The sequence below is a fragment of the Adiantum capillus-veneris genome, chromosome 30, assembly GCF_014529385.1.
Source record: "Adiantum capillus-veneris isolate H3 chromosome 30, ASM1452938v2, whole genome shotgun sequence".
Classification (NCBI taxonomy): Eukaryota; Viridiplantae; Streptophyta; class Polypodiopsida; order Polypodiales; family Pteridaceae; genus Adiantum; species Adiantum capillus-veneris.
In genome coordinates, this window is record NC_140960.1 from 19,742,273 (window position 1) to 19,764,081 (window position 21,809).

Here is a 21,809-nt window from a genome sequence, read left to right on the forward strand (position 1 = left end):
TGCTTGTTGCATTGACGGATTTGGGGCAGGATAAACCCTTGCATGGTTTATTGGCGAAGCCCAATTCTATGCGTGATGATGATTGGCAGGATCTTGATGAGTTAGCCATGTCTACGATTTGTTTGCATCTGGTTGAGTCTGTTTACTGGCAGGTATCGAGGGAGACTACAACTCATGCTTTATGGCAGAGTTTACATGCTATGTATGCGACATCCATGTCTACAGGGGAGTATAGTCCCACTTCTATGTCCATGGGAGAGATTGGTCCCACACGCAAGTCTCGACGGCATAGAGACTTGACATGTTGGCATTGTGGACATAGAGGGCACATTAGGCGTCGATGTTTCAGGCGTTTGAGACAACGGAGGCGACAGATGCGTGATGCAGATTTGGGCATGACAGATGCTAGTGAGATCAGTATGGTGGTTACTGAGTATGCTTGTGATGGCGATGTCACATTTACATCTAGCTTGTCTTCAGACGATCTTATGTCTATGGATTGCATATCGGATTGCACATTGTCTTCACATTGGTTACTAGATTCAGATGCTACTTTCCATGTCACGTCGCATCGTGAGTGGTTTAGCACGTTTTCTAGTGGGAGACTTGGTTGTGTGCACATGGCTGATGGTGTTGTGTATGACATTGAGGGTGCAAGAGACGTATGTTTGTCCTTGCCCACTGGTATGAGATTTACCCTGCGTCATGTGCGTTATGTGCTAGATCTGAGACGGGATTTGATCTCAGTCAGACAGTTACGGGATAGTGGATGTCGAGTATCGCTGCTTGAGCGATCTTTTGTGATGCGTTTGGGTTCGCTAGTGATTGCGAGAGGTGCCAGAAGTGATACAGGTTACCCATTGCATGTGGATCACGGGAGAGACGGTGTTGTCTCTGTGATCATGCAGCCAGGTAGAGAGCGAGAGAGCAGGCGAGTCTCTTTTGCTCATGGGTTGCAGGGTAGTGAGCTCGTTGTGCACACAGTTGGGGCACGACTTGAGCAGTCACACAGAGAGGTGACAGAGTTATACATGCATGCTTTGCTAGTGACTGAGCAAAGCAGAGAGTCAGTTGTGCGAGATACTTCTATGCTTGATAGACAGGTAGAGCGGTCTTGCTCTAGTGAGTCACGACAGGAGGACGTTGTGCAAGAGTCTATGCATATGGAGTTAGGGCATGAGAGCTCTAGTGAGTCACAGCAGATTGAGTGGTCATGTTTGTAGTGGATGATTGCAGAGGAGGCTGAGATGTCAGCGATTATGCAGTCATTCCTTTCTATGCTCGATAGTGAGCATGGGGATATAGTTGTGCAGGATATGTCTTCCAGCAGACACCTAGAGCAGCTGGTTTGCTCTGAGGTTGCACGACAGGTTGATGCGTCTTTTGCGGACAGTCAGGAGATGCATGTGGCTGACACGCCTTGTCAGTCAGAGATGCCTATTGCCAGGGATATATATGTTGATGCATGCTCCGTAGAGCTAGCAGGGCCCGCTAGCATTGCATCGGCATTCGGTGGTCTCATGTATGAGATGCTGATCTTGAGACCGGATATCGCAGCTGTAGTGAGAGAACTTGCAGTTGGGGTTGTCAGTCGTTTGTTGACTGATGATGGCATAGTGCACGAGGGAGATATGCAGGTATTGCGTACATACTTGCAGTACGTGTGCGGTACGTCTAGTGGTGTATGGACTTACACGAGAGCAGGACAGCCGGATGCACACGATCATAGCCAGCCAGTGGGCATCGGTTGAGAGTGGTTTTCTCTCACCTTTTGTAGTCTTTAGACTAGGTTCTCTTGCTTAAAGGCACAGTCGCCTTTAAGTGGGAGGTTGTTGGGGTATAGGTGTCTGTGCCTTGCCCGGCCGCCCAGAGTCTGGGCGCGCACTGACTTGTATACCTTATACATAGCATAAGTGTATAGGGGGCTTCTCACTCTTGGAGTCTCCCCACCCACATCGTATGTGTGTCTCCTTCTCTCTCTCTCACTCTCCGTCTGTGGTGCTCCCCGATCCCCTTCAAGTTATACGGAGATCCAGAATTATTCCTAGCACTGCGAGCGCTTCTCAATGGAGAATTACAGGCCGGATTACCACAGTTTGCACATATGAACAAACCTGACTCGGTGATGAATGATGAGGAACATTTAGCACCACCATCTGACCTAGCGGGACATGAATCTGTAATTGAAATACCCGTTAACAAGCTGGGGCAATACTTTGAAGGTGATGAATCTAATGCTACTCTACCAATCACTACTAAAGGATTAACTGTAAAGGGGGTCCTTGACGGTGGTGCGGTAGTCAGCATGGTGACAAAGAGTTGTTGGGAGTCTATGGGGAGACCTCACCTTGAAGCCACAAGCGTAGTGGTAAAAATGGCTAATGGATCTATTGTTACGCCTATTAGAATGCTAAAGGATCTCAGGATCAAGGTCTTGGGACACAAGGTAAGGCAGACTTTCATTGTTATGGATTTTTCCAAGCATCCTATGTCATTTGAGATGATCTTGGGGCGTCCATTCATGAGGGAAGAAAAAATGGTGCATGACTGATCCAAAAACCACGTCTACTTACAGTTCCAAGACTCTGTCATTCGAGTTGATCTTTTAAGTGGTCGAACGCATCCTCTAGGAAATAAATTCATCATTGATAATCGATCAGACACAACAATTCACTCAGTTCCATTACATTATTGTTACACATGTAACGAAGACACGGATATTGGGGAGAACTCTCCTTATATGGATATCCTACCCGGAATGGCTGAGTCAGACAATGTCGATTGGGTGCACCTAGCGGCAACTATAGATACATGGGGAGCTAGAGGAACAACTTGGGTAACACCAGATGGGGAAGAGATACCACACATTGCACCAGTAAACATGTTAGGTGTAGCGCATGTAACATCCGATGATAAGAAAGAGGCACACCTACCTGAGAGTGAAACTGATGATTCCTCAAAGGCTTCAGGCCAATACACATCGGAAACGGAATCTCAGGAAGAAATGGATTCAGAACCTGAGGAAACATCGAGTGAACCAAGTATAGAAAATAAATACTCAAGGCCTAGTACGACCGTCTATGGTAATTTATATGAGAGTGAAGAAGATACAAGCGAAGACCTATCAGGCGAGTCGAGTTCAAACATTTACCAAAATCAAAACCTTAACAAGAAACAAAGGTCATATAAGAGACGACGATATCGAGCAAATGTGAGAGCTAGGATAAACAAGGAAAGATCTACTGCAGAATGGCTTAGCTATCTAGGGGCATGTGATGCTCATCGAAAGCTAGTAGACAATTGGGGTGAACATCTCCAGAGTGTCATGTGGTACAGCCCGCGACCCATTGACCTCGCTCAATTGAAGGTTACAGAGCCGAAATTGAGTCGAACTATAAGAAGACGTCAAAACCGAGAGTTAGCTCAACAACAAAAGGAGGCAGAACTAAAAGAAAGGTCTCTGTCAGGACAAGAGCCTGCTGACTTATATACGGGTCCTGAACATTTTAAATCTTATACCACGGGGGAGCGAAAGGTTGTGTATGCCAAAGCCCAATGAATACCTACCAATGGAAGCAGGGGAGTCTATGATGGTCCAGCGGTAGTTAAAGAGATAGAATTAGCAGAACCAGGTGAGGAGTCTAAATCAGTCTTTATTGCTCAAGACCTTACCGAAACTGAAGAGGCTGTACTTAAGGAGCTCCTCAAGGAATACAAGGATATCTTTGCTTGGACATATCATGACATGAAGGGCGTTCCACCTTCTGTGGTGCAACATACAATTCCCATGATCAACACTGCTAAACCTGTCCAACAACGACCCTATCCAATGAATCCTAAGTACGCCAAAATTGTACAAGAGAAGATTGAAAAACTTATCCAATGTGGATTCATATACCCTATTGAGCACTCAGAATGGGTTTCTCCAATAGTCATTGTGCCAAAAAAGAATGGGAAACTAAGAGTGTGCGTGGACCTCAAGAAAGTTAATGCAGCCACTAGGAGAGATCATTATCCCTTGCCATATTTAGAACATGTGCTTGAAAGAGTTGCAGGCAAAGAAGCTTATAGATTTTTAGATGGGTACTCTGGTTACAATCAAATCACAATTGCATTAGAGGACCAAGCTAAAACTGCTTTTATCACAGAGTTTGGAGTGTTTGCATTTCGTGTTATGGCTTTTGGCTTAACAAATGCCCCTGCTACATTCCAACGATTAATAAACACTGTGTTTAAAGAATTTCTGAGGGAGTTTTGTGAAGCTTTCTTGGACGACCTTTGTGTTTATTCTTCTTGGGAGAAGCATTTGTTATATCTACGAAAAATATTTGAAAGGTGCAGATTTTATCGCATCTCATTGAACCCTTTCAAATGCCAATTTTGGGTTAAGCATGGAGTCATTCTAGGGCATATAGTGTCCAAGAACGGGATATCCAGAGATGAGAGTAAGATTAAAGCCATTGCCGATTTGCCACCACCTACGAACTATAAAGGAGTTCAAAGATTTATGGTCCATGTTGGTTATTATCGAAGGTTTATTTTAAACTTTGCCGAGATAGCGCGTCCATTGTACAAGCTTCTTATCGAGTTTCACTGGACGGAAGAATGTCATCAATCTTATGAGTTATTAAAGAAGGCCCTAACAAGTGCTCCAATCCTGCGAACACCTGATTGGAATGTACCTTTTCATGTGCATATTGATGCATCAAACTTTGCTATTGGGTGTGTTCTAACTCAACTAGGAGAACATAAATTGGACTACCCTATTAGCTTTGCAAGTCGCCAATTAAATGATGCCGAGATGAACTACACTACTACAGAGCGCGAAGGTCTAGCTATGATTTACGCAGTAAAGAAATTTCGCTATTACCTTCTTGCTACCAAGTTTGTGTTTTATGTGGATCATCAAGCATTGCTATATTTGGTAAACAAGCCGTGTTCCATAGGTCGAATTACACGATGGTGGTAAATTTTCTTGAGTTTGACTTCACCGTTGTTGTGAGGCCTGGGAGAAAACATGTCATGGCGGATCATTTATCTCGTATCCCTAATGGCGAAGCTCCTACGAGGGTTGATGATGAATTGCTTGATACTCCTTTGTTCATTGTTGAGACAATGCCTGAATGGAGTGAAAAGATTGTTAACTTCTTAGTTAATGGTTTTCCACCCAAAGAGCTGCGAAAAGATATAGCTCGAAAATTAATCAAGGAATGCGAACCCTATTGCTTACTGGCGGGAACTCTCTATAAGAGAGGAAAAGATGATGTTCTTAGACGTTGTGCCCGCGAGGATGAGTATTTATATATTCTACAAGAGGCACACATGGGCGTAGCTGGTGGTCACTTTTTAGGAAAGTTGATTGCCCGAAAGATCTTACAGTCAGGCTATTGGTGGCCCACTCTGTTTAAGGATGCATCACTTTTTGCAAAGGGATGTGATGAATGCCAACGCTTCAAGAAGCCACAAAGAAGTGATAGGATGCCTCTACATCCCATCAAGGTAACCCAACCATTTGAAAAGTGGGGCTTAGACTTTGTAGGACCGATTAGTCCGGCTGCACGTAACACGCAATCACGATATATCATTGTGGCTACTGACTATGTAACCAAATGGACTGAAGCAAAAGCAACACGAAAGGCGGATGCAAAAACAACAGCTAAGTTCCTCTTTGAGAACATTATCACACGTTTTGGATGCCCCTTTGAACTTGTGAGTGACAATGGAACTCATTTTATAAATGAAGTAATAAAAGAACTCACATCAAACTTCATGATATCTCACCACAAGTCTACACCCTATTATCCCCAAGCAAATGGCCAAGCTGAGAGTACCAACAAAACTCTCATCTCCATTTTGACAAAGACAGTTGAGGCTCATCGCACTGATTGGGACCTAAAGCTTACATCAGCTTTATGGGCTTATCGTACTGCGTATAAAGTTACTATTAATTGCACACCGTTTAAGATGGTGTATGGCCAAGAAGCAGTTATGCCATGGGAGTTTGTCATTCCTAGTCTTCGAGTAGCTTCTCAAGAAGGTTGGGATGGTAACCCCTTAGTTGAGCGATTATATATCCTGGAAAGGCTAGATGAAGAGAGGCAATTAGCTGTGCGAAATGCTCTAGTGGAGAAGGATAGGAAGGGGGGCATGTTAATCCTCACGGCTCACGGACACCCCATCACCTACGACGGACGTGTATTATGTATTTGGTAGAGTCAGGTACCGGGCTTGTCGGACCAATAGGAAAAGGGTAAGAGTGATCGCCGATGAGAGGCTCACTCTAACTGGGACATTCAAGGGATTAGTTGGCTAAGCATGGGCGCCCAAGTGTGAATGGGGTGAGCTCATATCAAAGCCAACTAAACCTAAAATTCACTTATTCTCTCATTTGTGCAATAGAAGAGTGCTCTTGCTCCATCTCCATCTCCATCTCCATCTTCTTCTTCTTCACCTCCTTGTGTGTGTGTGTATGTGTGTGTGTGTGTGTGTGTGTGAGAGAGAGAGAGAGAGAGAGAGAGTGTGCGATCGAGCATTGCGACGACGGCACGGCGGTGGCGAAGCGATTGAGCGCGGCGAAGCGACGGCTCCTTCTTCTTCGCGGCGAGGAATCCTCCACGAAGCAAGCGTAGAGCGGTGAGTGACACACCATCGCTTTCTTTGAGCTTACTAGTTAAGCTAGTTGTGTGCTTGGAGCCGTCTGTGGCTCGCACACAGTGTTAGGCAAGTCCCTTGCTTCGACAGTGCGGCAAGGAGCGCACAGGATGATAAGCCAATGAGACATCTCCACCATTAGCAATCACATCGGAGTGACTATAGACATGTTGTACCAAAACTTCCTTAACAATTTTCTTGCCCACCTCCACTTTGAAATCTAGCACTCGTGCTTTCCATGCTGAAAAAAATAGATTTGGTGTTGAGGATCTTTTTCTCCTTCTTGGTTGCATAAGAACCCAAGAACCTTTGTATATTGTCTGTTGTTGCCATTGACTATCTATATTGATGGAGTTTTAGATAGTGATAGAGCTTATGGTTCTACTTGGCCTCCTTGGGAGACTAATGGTGAGGCTTTCTGAGGAGAGAGCACAACAACCCCTAGAGCTATTAGGGAGGGAAGAAGAAAAAGAAGAAACCATGGCTCTTTCTGCGTGGTAGAAGAAAGCGTCAACTTGATTCCAATGGAGGGAAATTCAGTTTTGAATGCTTGGTTATGGAGAAAGAGCTTTTGGTGGCGAGAGAATGATACAATATCGTAGCTGTCTTTCAGTACCTAACTACATAAACACCGTGGGCCCACATATAGATACTTTCAACACCGTAAAAACGAGGTTTTACCTCATGTTCTTCTCTTTCTTTTGCATTATTTGATTTGTTTCTTCCTATTTCTACGTTATGTTGGCTTGTTGTTCATTGGATGCACCTCCTTTTCTCTCTTTTCAATAAGGCCCTCCAAATGACCTCCCAAATTCCCTAATGAGTCATGCAACATTTGCAAGGACCTCCTTAGAGGAAGGAGTAGGTTTAGAGGAAGGTCGGTTGAGGATTAACTAGCTCTCCAAACACATCGCATTGCTCCCCACCCACAATTTGATTATGAGGTCATTGTTAGATGTCCCTCCATCCCCCCCCCCCCCGCCCTCGCCACATCCATGCCCAACTCAAAGCCTCTCTTAATATCCACAACAAAAGAGTGAAAACTTAAAAGATCATTGGATTCCATCCTGGGATGACTGGCTGTTGCAAAGAGGAGATGGTGGGATTTCTCGTCCTTTGTGAAGTAAAGCTTCTCTCTCCAATCTCAAAGGCACATCAAAGTTTTAAGCATCATATTTTCTCAATGCTTTATCAACCACAACATCCTCGTTCAATGATTAATCAACCTTACTCTTTTACCAAGGTTTCCCATGAAGAGTCTTCATGCCAACCCTTCAAGAATCCCAAATCCTCCTCCTCCCCTTTGGCTTCTACTTCACCTCCCTCTCCCTATTTGACACCACCCGTTGTAACCAAATCAAAAACCCCTTTCCCTTTCCCCCTCCCCTCTAACCTGACAATAGGTCCACCTTGGTTGAGATCTCCCAATTACCCTCTTTGTGCTGCTCTCCATCTCCAAACCTCCACTCCCAAATCGTTTCATAAGCCTACCCAACCCAAGTTTAGTTTACCTTAAAGCTTGTAATGGAGGAGGAAGTAGATGTCAAGCATCCTACCTCTTGGGTACCATATAGTAAATCATACCCACTACCTACCCATGTAGCTTGAAACTAGGCCACATGAAAATGTGGGTCATCCTTAGAATGATCCTAAAAATTCTCTAATTTGACTTTAGAATTTTCTAGTACGTGGTGGTGATGTGTTGTGTGAGATAACTACCCTTCTCCTTTGTCTAGGGGCTGATGGTCTAAATATTAATGCCCTTATTGATGTGGGGACTCATGGTGGCAAGTATGCGGTCGAAATAAAGAAATCTACATCAATAAAAGAATTTACCAATTCTACTTGATTATATTGAGAACTGGCTATCTTTGTATTTGGAAACTACTCTAACCCTCTTACTCTTCAACACTCCAGTGGTCTTGCTCTACTTCATCCCTAGTCTCTGAATTTTTTTGGAGTCTATCATAAATGATGAATCTACAGCACTACATTTCTGATGAATTTCTGATGAATTTTTTTGGAGTCTATCATAATTGATGAATCTATAGCACTAGGTCTCATTGCTTTGATTTCTTTGAGACACAAAAAGTCACTCATGCCATATACAAACACAAAAATTTGCATGGCCTCAAAGTACACAAACCTCTGGAATGACTGTTGTGGACTTAGGCTCCAAAGCCAAGCACATTTACACTCAAAATAATAGTCATCATAAATACAAACACCATGAATTCAAGCTCAATACAAAAAATACAACCCCACACATCAATTCGAAAAAATGTGACATAGAAACAACAGATGACATGCAATATTTTACAATATATTAAGTTTATATTGTGTATTTGGCTTTTCATGGAGATAGTTAGTAGATGTTACTCTTTCAACCAATTGACTGACCAACTTTCCCACGAGAATCACAAGATCAAAATAAATTCAAGCAGCAAACTAGCTTGCCCTTTACATTTTAACTAAATTCTAAGTACATGACTTACATACAAATCACAAAGATAAGGATACACCAACCAAAGTATCCATCACTTGGAGCACAACAAAGAATTCCAAGATAAACTCTAATTCCAAAAGAATTAGGCACAACTTACAAGTTCAGTATTGGAAAGAATCATAAATGGGTGGAAAGGTGAGTAATGAAGGATAATGTGGCAAACGGATAACTCCTCTAAATTCATTGGAAACTCCCAATCAGGATCAATAGTATGAGATTTTCCATGTGAAGCTCCCAATATTTCATCCAGCCTGCAGACAATTACCCCCATCATTCAGCCGTAAAATTAAAGAGAACCTCAAGAAATTTAAGGTGTTCCAGGTCAAGATCATAGACCCAAACCAGGAAATACAAAAGCTTGCAACATTGTCTACAAATAACGAAGCTAGCCAATAACTGGTGGTACACACATCTTCCAAGCTAAGGTCAACGTAAGAGAACTCATTTCCAAGCAACCATCATCAATATCTTCCCAAGTTAAGTTAAGGTCAGAAAACTTGTTTCCAAGCAACCATTAACAACATAAGGTGCTTTGTAAAACCTCCAAACAATATACTAAAAAATAGAGATCAAAACTAGTATTAATTTAAGGTTGAAGCTTCCATAGTAAATTTCTACTATAAATGAGGCCAATAACTCCGTGTTGTTCACCACAAACTTAGCCAGTTTAACCAAAAGACCACCAAAGCTTGAGGTAGAAAATATCAAGATAGCCACACATTTTATTGTGCAAATGATTTCATGCCTAGGCTAGTATCCCTTCATTTTGGCAAACGACCACTTTTAAACCAAATAACCACATATAAGTATACCAATTCATAAATTCAATCGGGCTTAAATAAAAATATGCCAATATTTTGCTTCAAAAAATGCTTTCTTGTAGTAGAAAATTGGCCAAGAAATTCAAAGCATGTAGCAAAGATGTCAACTATTGCATTCAAAGTGAAACAAGTCAAGCAAGTTCCTTTAGTTTAAATAAAACCGGTATTACATAGAAAATTTCAAGATGAAGTGAAAAAAGGTGACACCCAAGTACGCATTAGCAAAGTAGTAATAGACCTTTGAAGATGATGCACCCTTAACAATCTCCATGTGTTGCAAGGTGAGTTAAGCACACAAATATTAGTGACTAGAAATATACAACCACCATAGATCCCTCTTATACTCACTCTCCCCTGAAAAAAATAAAAACTGAGGGTTTATATAGAGGCACGGTCTAGGATTGGGCTAGCAATCACATCCTTATCCTTCAAAGATTTGAATAGGTTTACCTCCCATTCCCAACAATCAATAAATTCAATCAAAATTATACAAGGTTAGGTAGGGTAGAATTCGTTTGCAAGACAATATAAGCCTCTTGAGGAAGCAACAACAAAGTCTACCTAATTAGAAGTGCAAGTGATGATGAAACAGTTAAGTTTGAAGCTTAAGAGATGTACCACATAAAAAGTCCATGAAGAAAGAGAAGAAAGTCTCATCAGAGCTATATGCAAAAATGTCTTCAGAGAAGATTGTACTCCAGTAGGAGTTTTAAGGCTTCGTCAACCAACAGAAAATAGTGTGGATGCCATTCATAGTTTGTTGTGGATATTTTCCATGATTTTTACATATTTCTCAGGGTCATGGAAAATCCTCAAACGAAAAATCCGTTTAAAGGTAGTATGTTCCCGAAAAACACAAGAATTAAATCAATTACACATGGATGAATAAATTTGGATTAATCTGCAACCTAAAAATGGCTATAATAGCTGTGAGCAGGAACCGAATCTATAGTCAAGGAAAGACCGCCTAACACCTGTCAAGCTAATAACGAATTATAGACAGTGGGCTAATCAAATCCAATAGAAGACAAAAATATAAAGCTAGTGTCATGGTACACCCAATTACTATAATAGCCAAAAGACTATAATAGCTGTGAGCAGGAACCGAATCTATAGTCAAGGAAAGACCGCCTAACACGTGTCAAGCTAATAACGAATTATAGATAGTGGGCCAATCAAATCCAATAGAAGAAAAAAATATAAAGCTAGTGTCATGGTCCACCCAATTACCTGGGAGGGCCTTATGTTTAGGACGTGTGTGTTGCTATATTAAACTTAATACATATACACAAAAGAACATAATGTTCAAAAGACAACTGGTTTTATTTGTAAATGGATTTAGGGTATATAATAATGTAGAGCATCAAGAGGCAATCACCCTTTTGATGCAAGTGGCCTGTCTTCAATGTGAGATAAATAAATTTTTTTATAAAGTATGAATCATTCTTAAGTAATTTTTTTGTTTCAAGTATGAAGTATCCAAGTTAAGCCATATTCTCCAAGAGGTATCTTCATGAGCTTTGCCAACAAAAAATATGCCTTTTTTCAAGAAAATTAATCTACTTAACCATCAGTGTTTTCAAAGTGGTTTGAGAAGCAAAAAAGAAGTTACATCTTTACCCACATTCCAAACTGTTATTTTTGAAGCCCAATTAGTGAAGGCATGTAGTAAATTTAAACTATACTTGATTATGTAACAATTTCAAATTAAGGATATTTGACAAGTTATCAGTTTAAAACATCATTTAAGTAGTATCCACATAATCATAGCCAGTTTTTATAAAAAATATCTATAAATTCAAGTGAAGTAATCCAATTTTGTCCATTCCATCCAATGGTTTTAAAAATATATAAATTCAATTTTTGAATCAGAGTCATACATCAGGCCTAGACACATGGTAAAGGTATCCAATCACCCTATCACGACCAAGAGTCCTTGCATCAAGGACCAAAATTGGAAAATGTTGGAATCATTCAATCGCCAGATGAAGCATTTCTTTCAATGAATTCTAAGACAGGACAAACATATCAAAGCTTAAGCGTAAGCAAAAATTGATCCTTATCTATAAATACAAGAAGCATCAAGTGTCATCGCGACTTCATCCTGCTAGGGCCTTTTAATTAACAAACACCAATAAGACACAATTTGAAGGGCAAAAATTGACATAGCAAATAAGCAAACAAGAAAGCCAATATCCCATGGCCAACAAGTCTCAATTTTTAGTATGATAGGAGGATGGGAGGGCCAAGATTCAAGGCTAACCATTACCTAGAGTAAAGTTAATGCAAGAGGAAACCATTTCTTGAAATAAGTAAAATTCATCAAATATCAATAAAGTCGGAGGGCTCTAAACCAAGGAGGGTATGAATGAAACCACCCATGATATGGAAGGTAAGGAAAAGCAAAGCTGGGTCAAGAAGAGTCCTTTTCCACCTTCTTATTCTAAGTGAAGCAAAAAAGTGTTCAACAATCAGCAATTATGCATTCCAAGAGCCTACTTACAAGCACTCTAATTGCACTAAGAGTAGCAAATTTTCTTAAGTACAAAATGAGTCATTCCAAGAGCAGCTTCAGACCCAAAGTATCCATTACCAAAAATCTTTTCTTATTCACATTTGAAAACCTCAAGGAAAATACCATCAATTTGAACCACCATGCTAAAAAATACCAGAAGTGCCATATATTTTAGCCAATAGAGGAGAAGTATGAACCAAATACCTTGTATTAAAATTTGAATTTCTCAAAGAATGCTAAATTTAAGTAACATCTAAAACCCATTCAAACTTTAGTCCATTGTCCGAGATTCGGTAATTTATATATGTTGTTCTTTGTCAAAAAATTCAGAATAATGTTTCCATATTCTTCAAACTATTTCTTGAAAAGACACCATGCTCCAAATATTAAGCAATATATCTATTAACCCTCACACTAGTTATATAATCACATCAACAATCATTACATTACAATTATTACAAGTAAGTATAAGTTAATATTTTTTCAGGGCGCACATTGCAAGCTTCTCAGATCATCGAGGCTAAGCATTCAACCAAAAGTTTTTTCCTGAGTGTTTTAAAGTATACCAAGATAACAAAATTCTCAGCTAGTTAGTACCCCATGTATGTTGCTCAAAAACCATTTTAACAAACTAATAGTATAGACAATCTACGCACAAAATATGCAGCAACTTTCACAACATCAAATGCCACAAAGGCTTTGAGAGTTACAGAAGCATGATAGTAGGTTTATTATCATCAAAGGTGAATAAAAGTAAAACCTGAGAAGGAGCCATTTGTTTGATAATATCCATGGCGACAGAGTTATCAACAAATTCAGCACCCACACCCTCACACCCACACTCTTTTTCTATGAGCAAAAATACACCATTACTGCAAGGCTAAGTGAGGGAGATGAATATCCCTCACTCACACACTTTGTTTGTTTTAAAAAGAAACATAACCAATAATTCTAGGCTAAGTGAGGGAAACAGAGAACCCTCACCTTTTATATAGATGACTACAACACCTTATGAGAGGATTTGAGCTGGGAGCCAACCTCTTCTCAAGCATCCTAGGTTTGTAGCACCCATAGGGGAGGCCAGTCATCACATCAAAGGGGCGGGTACTCAAGTCACTAGCAGGACATAAGTCATCCGCGTACACCAAGCATGAGTAGGAAGGAAGCAGCAGAATAGAGGGAGAGGGAAATGGAGTCGACGCCATCGGCATATCACAAGGGAGAAGACGTCTCAAAGTTCAGATAGAAAGTGAAGGGGGCAAGAGAGAGCGCACAAAATTGCAACAAATCTCAGGTAGAGCAGGGGAAGGACCCGCCATTGGGGGAAGTAAAGAGCATTAATAATTATCTAGGCTCCCACTCACCCCAACCAAGGGGGAGGGTCCCACACTCACTAGATAAAATAACTATCAACACATTATCACTAGAAAAATTTCCATTCGTAGTAGTGAACATGATGTCTACTGTTGAATGAACCAAATTATCACTAGATGAACATGACATCTACTGTTGAATCAACCAAAATTGAGAAGTAAGTGAAAAAAAAAAGTAAGAGGCACCTACCAACACATTATGCAATCATAGAAGTATGTCCACCAGATTTCTTGGCACAAATTGAATCCCTAGTCCAAAGATAAGGATTTGTTCAATAAATTTCCAGGAGTGCTAGAAGCTATTAGGGATACACACCCTCAGAATTTCAAGAACCTAGCTAAAAAGTTTCAGCAACGTCATTAAAGCTTGAAAAATTTCTTTGGATCTCCTATGAGAAGAAACTTTCATAAAGAAATCCATCAAGGGGTATTATTAGTGATAAGCGCGCGCATGTGTGTGTGTGTGTGTGTGCACGCGTGCCCACCCAAACCCGATCATCATACCCAAAAGTCAAATGCCAGAAAATCGAGATTGACCAAGCGACTTGGTTAGGAGGTCAAAAATCTAAGTGCTTTAAAATCAAAGAAACCATAGGTCCTAAAATGATCACATCATCAAAATTCCCCTTCAACCTGAGGTAAAAAGTGCAAGGTAATCACCCACAAGACAAAGTAACTATCAACTGCAATAAGCATAGCATAAGCCATATTTACCCTACAGTCTATCCTCAAGGTACCAAGCCGAGGGTATATGTATAAAATCCCACACCACCAAACTCCTAAGGAGGGATAAAATATGTGCAGATGAATCTAAGAAAAGTTCAAATTCACCATTGAGACAAGTGAAAGGTACAACCTATTATGACAACATAATTCTCAACTCCATTAAGCTTAGCCTAATCCAGATTCTCCTATTGAGGACAGTACAAGGTAACTTTACATGGTTTTAAACCACAAAACCAAAGGAAAGCACAAACAAGCCATCTTCTCAAGCATTATGGGCAGTCATGTAAAGACAAGCCTTAGGTCAAGCCGGGTAAATATTTTAGCATTAGCCACAAGTGATTCCTAGTTTAACAAAGGTAAATCAATATAGTGTGTGTGTGTGTGTGTGTCAAGGATGAGCCAAGTATAGTGACCAGGTGTGTGTGTGTGTGTGTGTGTGCGCGCACACGCACCCACCCTTTCATATGCACCATACTAAACAATTTGGCAATAAGCCCATTGAGTATGGGCCTACTACGTCAACTCGATGAGGGAAGTACAATCGAGTTTGAGTCTAAGTCAATTGCTATGTTTGATGGCCATGATGACCGTGTTAAGCAATTCATGTTTCTTAAAAGTCGTTCAAGATTTTTTTTTAATTAAAAAATTGATCTCTTCAAAGGGAGAGAATATGTTAGAGGAGAAGCAGGGAATCAAATAGAGCATGCCAAGGAAAGTGTTTATAGCAGCCTTAGCCGACCTATTACTCTTCTTTTGAACAAACTTTTCCGCTTTTATGTTCAATATATCTCTCTTTCAAACAAATCCCAGGTCAAAATTTCCAAAAAATGGACAATTCAAAGAGATGGAGAAGTTAAAAAATTGTATAGAGGTCGAGGAGAAGCTAGATTCGACTTTGAATCTTGAGACATGTGTGGGTTCAATTTTAAGAATGACCGGGTAAATACCAAGAAGCTCCGATCTTGGAAGGTTCTATTGTTAGTGCCTAGGCGATAATCCATGTAGCTATAAGTATGTGAGAAGAGTAGTTTTTTGAAGAAGTTTTTGTTGGCCATGTTTTTTAAGAGCCATTTGTATCCAAAATACACAATGTATAAGCTACGCATTAGTGATGAACACAAAAAGCCCATTGGAATGCCTTTGCCTTGTCTATAGCAATGTCCTCCAAATTGTACAAAGCAATTCTCCAGAGGCCCACGAGATGCTATCACCAATTTCTTGCTCATTGAAGTGTTTTGGTGGTTTAAGGTTAGATCTTTTAACCCATTTGAGTTTATGGATGAGCGAGATTTTTGAGAATCCTTGAAGCTTAACTTTATTAAAAGCCATTTTGATAAGTTCAAGTAAGATCTCCATGAGACTGAAATCCCCACTAAGGGGAAATATCCAAAGTAAAGAGATGACAAATTTGTTCTCAAAAATTTAGAGTAACTTGTGTGAAATTCTTGAATGGCCAAAGGGGATTGTAGTTGATTTTTGGAAAATCTTAGCAATTTTTTTGTTTTTTTGCACATAATGAGCTCAAGCTCGGTGAGAATGAGATTAAGGCATGGAGTGATGTCATTTGTTATATCAGTGTATATTCTATTAGAAGCGTCCGAGATCCACCTAAACTTATGTTGGGAAGAGGATTGGTAGTTTATTGGTATCAAGGGAGTAGCCAATAGTATTACAGTGAAAATAGTTAGAAGCCAAAATGGAAGTAGAGGTAAGAGAATGTGGGACAAATTCTGTACCCATGAGTCTATTGTGTGCTATCAACCAAGCAATCCTCTTGCACATAATTATCAAGTTGTACAATAAACCACTTTTGTGAGAGAGTTTGGAAAAAACTGCCTATTTCTAGAGTAACCAAGAACCAAAGACAACCATTGTGATGGCAAGAGAGCAATTTTTTGAAGACAAAAAAAATTACACCCACTTAGGTAAGTCCATGGACTATAACATCAGCCAAAGTGTAATTACAAAATCAGACAAGCAAGGCTGAGAGAGCAAGGTGAGGATTAGTAGGTAAAATAGGATTATAATTCAACCCTTTAGCAAGAATCTTTCTAACCTTCAAATTATCAATAATCTTTAGTTCACAAGTCCAACCATGTTCACCAAGACCTTCAAATATTCCATAGAACTTACTAAAAGTGTGTACAATTGCATTCAAAAATTACGCCCTTTCTAAGAAGTCCATACGTAAACTAATTTCTCAAGAGGACGGTAATAAGACCAACCAATCAAAACATAATTAAGGGGATCATTGTGACCAAAAAATGCATCAAATGTTTTAGGAATAATAGATTTATGGGGGAACCAATCCTAAATATCATTTTGATAAAAACAATGCACATAGAATAATCCTTTGTCCTAAACCTCCTTAAGTATTGTCCTCGTTCCACAAGGGCCAAAAAGTACCTACAATCATATCATGATTATATGTCAAGAAGGTGTCGAACCAGGGCATTTGTCCCTCTTCCTCTAGTGAAGCTTCTACCTTTCACTCTACTATAGCTAGAAGTAGAGCCAAGGGTCATGAACAAATTAAAAGAATTGTTGGGTGTGGTTAGCGAATTTGGCCTCTTTAGAGAAGGTGTAGCTTCCTCCTCAATACATGGTCTAAGAAGATTAGTAATGAACTTGATCCCTTTGTAATTTGCATACGTGGTCAAGTAGATGCCCGGTTCATCTGTTTTCAGTTCCTTAAGAATATCTAGCATCGGACTTTTGAAGTGACTAAAGCAATCTGAGTGATCACAAGTGCCTAGGCATGTCCTCTGAGCCATGAACAAAAAAAGGGACAAATGGAAGTTAGTGGGTTTATCTAGGAAGAGAAGCTCAAGATGGTTAAGAGTGTACCAGATAGCATGGTCAAACCACATGATGCTTGATTCACATGATGCCTTTGAGTCAAGAAACTTGCATGCACATTTAACGTAAGGCTTGTAGACATTCCATATTGATTGAATGTAATATTCAGTATTACTCTTTGCAAATTCCATGACTCCCTTTGTGCAAATATAAAGGCCTACATTGGATGCACATTTGGAGTGATCTACAAAGTTAAGGTTGAATGGTGCTTTGATGAGCTCACATTTATCAAAAAATTGTGCACCCTTTAGTATCTTCAATCTGCAGTCTTCTATAGTGATTGCATGTATGTTGAGGATAACCCTAGATTACCCTAGTCTTATGGAGTCTCTCTCTAGCCATGCATGATGATTAGATGATGGAAACTGATGCCATATGATATGTGTATGGCCCATGGACATTTCTAGGTCAAAATAGTCCCTAAAATGGTGCATACGAGTTTTTCACTTGATTTTTTCTCTATTTGGGATGATCCTTAAGCTTTTCCACACCTCACATATGTTGTCACCCTCCTCCTTCTATATATTGAGATCATTTCTATGCTAAAAAACAATGTAACTTGATGCTTACATTATGCTGCAATGAGAACTTGATTGCATTTTCATTATCTTGTGTCATTAGCAATGCTCTATACCAATTAGGATTGGTGTTACCTAGCCATGAATGTCACACTAACTTACCCTCCTTAACCACACTAATCCTAACACGTTGTATCAGAGCCGATGGGTCATGTCTAGGCTTCACTAATTTTGTATTATATCATTAATTAGTAGCATAAACTTTTGCATTTAACCTTTTTGTATTTGCATTCTTATATTAGTAATAAAATCCTATCCCTAATCACCACGTTGGGCTTGAGCATGATCCACTACCCTTTGGTGATCAGGTGAGAGGAAGCTTTAGGATTTGATGCGTTTAGTTGTTATTACCTTTTGCTCAAGTATCTCATGCTCCTATTTCCTAAATAAAAGCATGACTTAGCCATGAAAAAAGTTATAAGTCAATTAACTCTTGATTTAGTGGGTACATCTATGGGAAAAAGAGAGAGCCTATGTGCCCCCTCGATGAAGAGCCTAAGGCCCCCATTTGTGAATCCATCAACACAATAAATGTTGCCTAGCTTATGGCATAGCCCCCCAATGCACCAAATTTTGTGATTGCTCACGCTAGAGCCCAATCTCTCCCCGAATCTTGTGTTGCAGCTTGTGCGCTACTGAAAGAAACCATTCGTCTTGCATGCTCTGATTGAGGTCAATTCCTTCAAGAGGTGGCCTCACATGCTTAGGGGCTTATGCTCACAAGGTTTGGCACAAACTAATGACCTACACCACGAGCTAGTAACAATTTTCTATTTTAGATTGCTATGTTGCCAACTCGCAAACGGAGACATGAACGTAATGATGCCATGAGTGCTTTACTTAAACCATAATCGCTATCAAATTCATCTTTGGAGATTTTGTAGAGCTTGGATGAATGTTCTAATGATCAAACTAACTTCAAATACCAAGTTGATAGGCTTCCACTGAATGCTAAATACCCTTTTGGCCGAATCTACTCGCAATGCATTGATTGAAATGCATGTGAAGATTAGTGATACCTCTCATAATAATTTCTTGATTATTGTGGAGTTTTCAAAGCTCTTCGAAGCCTAAAATTGTGTCACAATTTGTACCCCAATTATTTGTATGTCTATCTTCTCAATGAAGATACAAAACTATGCTCGATGTAGTGAAATTGTCATGCCAAGGGTAGGACTAGACGGGCACGGCCCGGGCAAGGTGCCAGACACACATGCAGTAAAGGGGTCTATATATGGAAGAGGGCCAGGGGCCTATATATAGGATGGTTCGGAGGTTATTCGCATGTCTGTCTACCCGTTGGTCTTACATTGGTATCAGAGCTCAGGGAAGGAGAAGGAGAAAGGGGAAAAGGGGAGGGCATGGAAGCACGGATTCTTTCTCTCTCTCTCTCTCTCTCTCTCTCTCTCTCTCTCTCTCTCTCTCTCTCTCTCTCTCTCTCTCTCTCTCTCTCTCTCTCTCTCTCTCTCTCTCTCTCTCTCTCTGTGCGTCCATTCATGGAAGCTTTGGCATGAAGGGGCGAGCAGCATGCAAGGTCGTGGAGCTTATTTGTGCATGGAATTGCATGCGCTTGCATGGCTCTTACATGGAAGCCGAAGAAGAAACACCATGTGCTGTTGTCCCCAAGTCGGGGAAGAAGCCAAAGCTTCTGGTCCGCGTGCAGTCCCTTTAAGCTGGGAAGGAGACCAATTTTGAGCTTCTCAAAAACGCGCCGGCTTGGGCTTGATAGAAGCGCCTCGGTGAGCTAGGGAATTCCCGTGGCTGCAGTGCATCCGGAATCTACTCATAGCATGAGCTCTCATCGAATTCTCCATCGCGCAAGTTGCCGATTGTCTCCACAGGTCAATTACTGTTGTTTTTCACACCTTGGCCAATTTCAAAACATTATTTGGCCATTTAAATTGTTTAAGGGCATGTGCCCACACCCGCCTATGCTCGTTCAAGACAAGCTACCAGGGAAAATCTCTCTTGGAGGGAGTTAATCTCGGCAAGTACAAGGCCTTGGCACAGCGCAGGTGGCAGGTCACTACAGCAAGTCGGAGCAAAATTGCAGAGATTTTCAACACAAACAAATAATCATGGCCATGGTTCTAAGAGCTTGAGCAAGATTTGCATGCCATGATGGTGCCATAATCTCGACAAGCACGAGCGTGGTCGACGATGAATTGAAGAAGTTCGACATGTGATACCACTCTCTCACCGATTCAAGGACCGCGGAATGGGTTAACAAGGCTACGAGAAGGTCGTGGTTTTAAGGATTTTCCACGACCGCGAGCATGCAAGGGCATGCAAGACCGCTCTAACTGTGGCATGCCAAGATGATGATGTGGATAATATTCGTCTCTGACCTTCAAAGACTAGGTATGACTATTTGTTGCACTTTTCTTGTTTAATTCATTCTCAGTATGCAGCTGTCAATTGTATGTTGGAGCACGGCTCACTTGGCCTTCAAAGACTAGGTATGACTATTTGTTGCACTTTTCTTGTTTAATTCATTCTCAGTATGCAGCTGTCAATTGTATGTTGGAGCACGGCTCACTTGGTCTTCAAGGTGTTGTTCTGATCATTGAGCACGGCTCATTAAGTGCATACAACACTCTGGTGTTGAGTACACCACTCCAGAGTTAGCCCTTGCGACTTTTTATCATGCATGGCATGTATATACCTACAAGGGCAATGTCCGAAGTAAGGCTTTCATTTTTGTACTACTAGCATCTGGCGTATGCTAGGAGCATATCCATTAGGGAAAGGCCTATGGTTTGTCACGCAAATTTCTTTCTCGCCTATCTTTCATTGACACAGCAGGCAAAAGTGCTCGGCATGGCCGACCATTGGTCACAGCCTGCAAAACAGATAGGAGTCTCTTTGCTTTCAGTAATCAAGTTACGCAAGTATGCATATAAGTATTTTTCTACTCTTCCATAAAAGGTACAATTGGACAAGGTCCATTATCAGTGCATGATCGACAAGGTCGACTCTATTTGTTATGGTATCTGTCGTCAATAGCATTTGTTGGCTATATACACATATGTCTTTATGTGAAGCACGGTTTCACTTCAGGCATCTTGTATGGCGATTTCCCACGTTTGGACTATGCTATGAGCATACAAACTGGGGACGGATTTGGCAAAATATTTGCAGATTCTTTCATTCCGTATACGACGGATGTATATGATACAAGATGGCGAATATACATATGCGACAACTCTCTCTCGCATGGAAGATTTGGCTATGAGCCACCTTTACGCGAGCTTTTCCTTTGGAATTTCATGGCAGCAACACCTACCGGGTTAGCCAAGTTTAAGTTTTTCTTGTTTTTCCATGTTTACACTTTACTTGGCAATTACTGTCATTGTGCAAAGCAAAGTGCTTTGGAAATTTTACATGAAACACGGCTTCTCCCTTGTGCCGCGATACTGCCATTGATTTGGAATCAAGGGCTTTGGCACACAAGTTTGGGGAACTGGCAAAATAGGGAATGTCAGCTCACAGAATCCCTACCAGTGCAAGGCACTTCTGGTTTTGGTTCTCACGCTTGAGACCGTTATAGTAGCCAAGGGCTTACGTTTTTGCATGCAAGGCATGCTAAGCAGGTGGCATGGATTCCACCACTTTATGCATTATGCTTCCGCTACCACACTCGCAACTCTGTCAAGGACAGACTAAGTGATGGATTGTTGAACCTGATGGTTGGTTGCTATCAACACCCAACAGCACTAAAAGGAACCTAAATCTAGGACTTATTTCACAGGCAAAATGCCAATGCTAAGTCATTTTCAT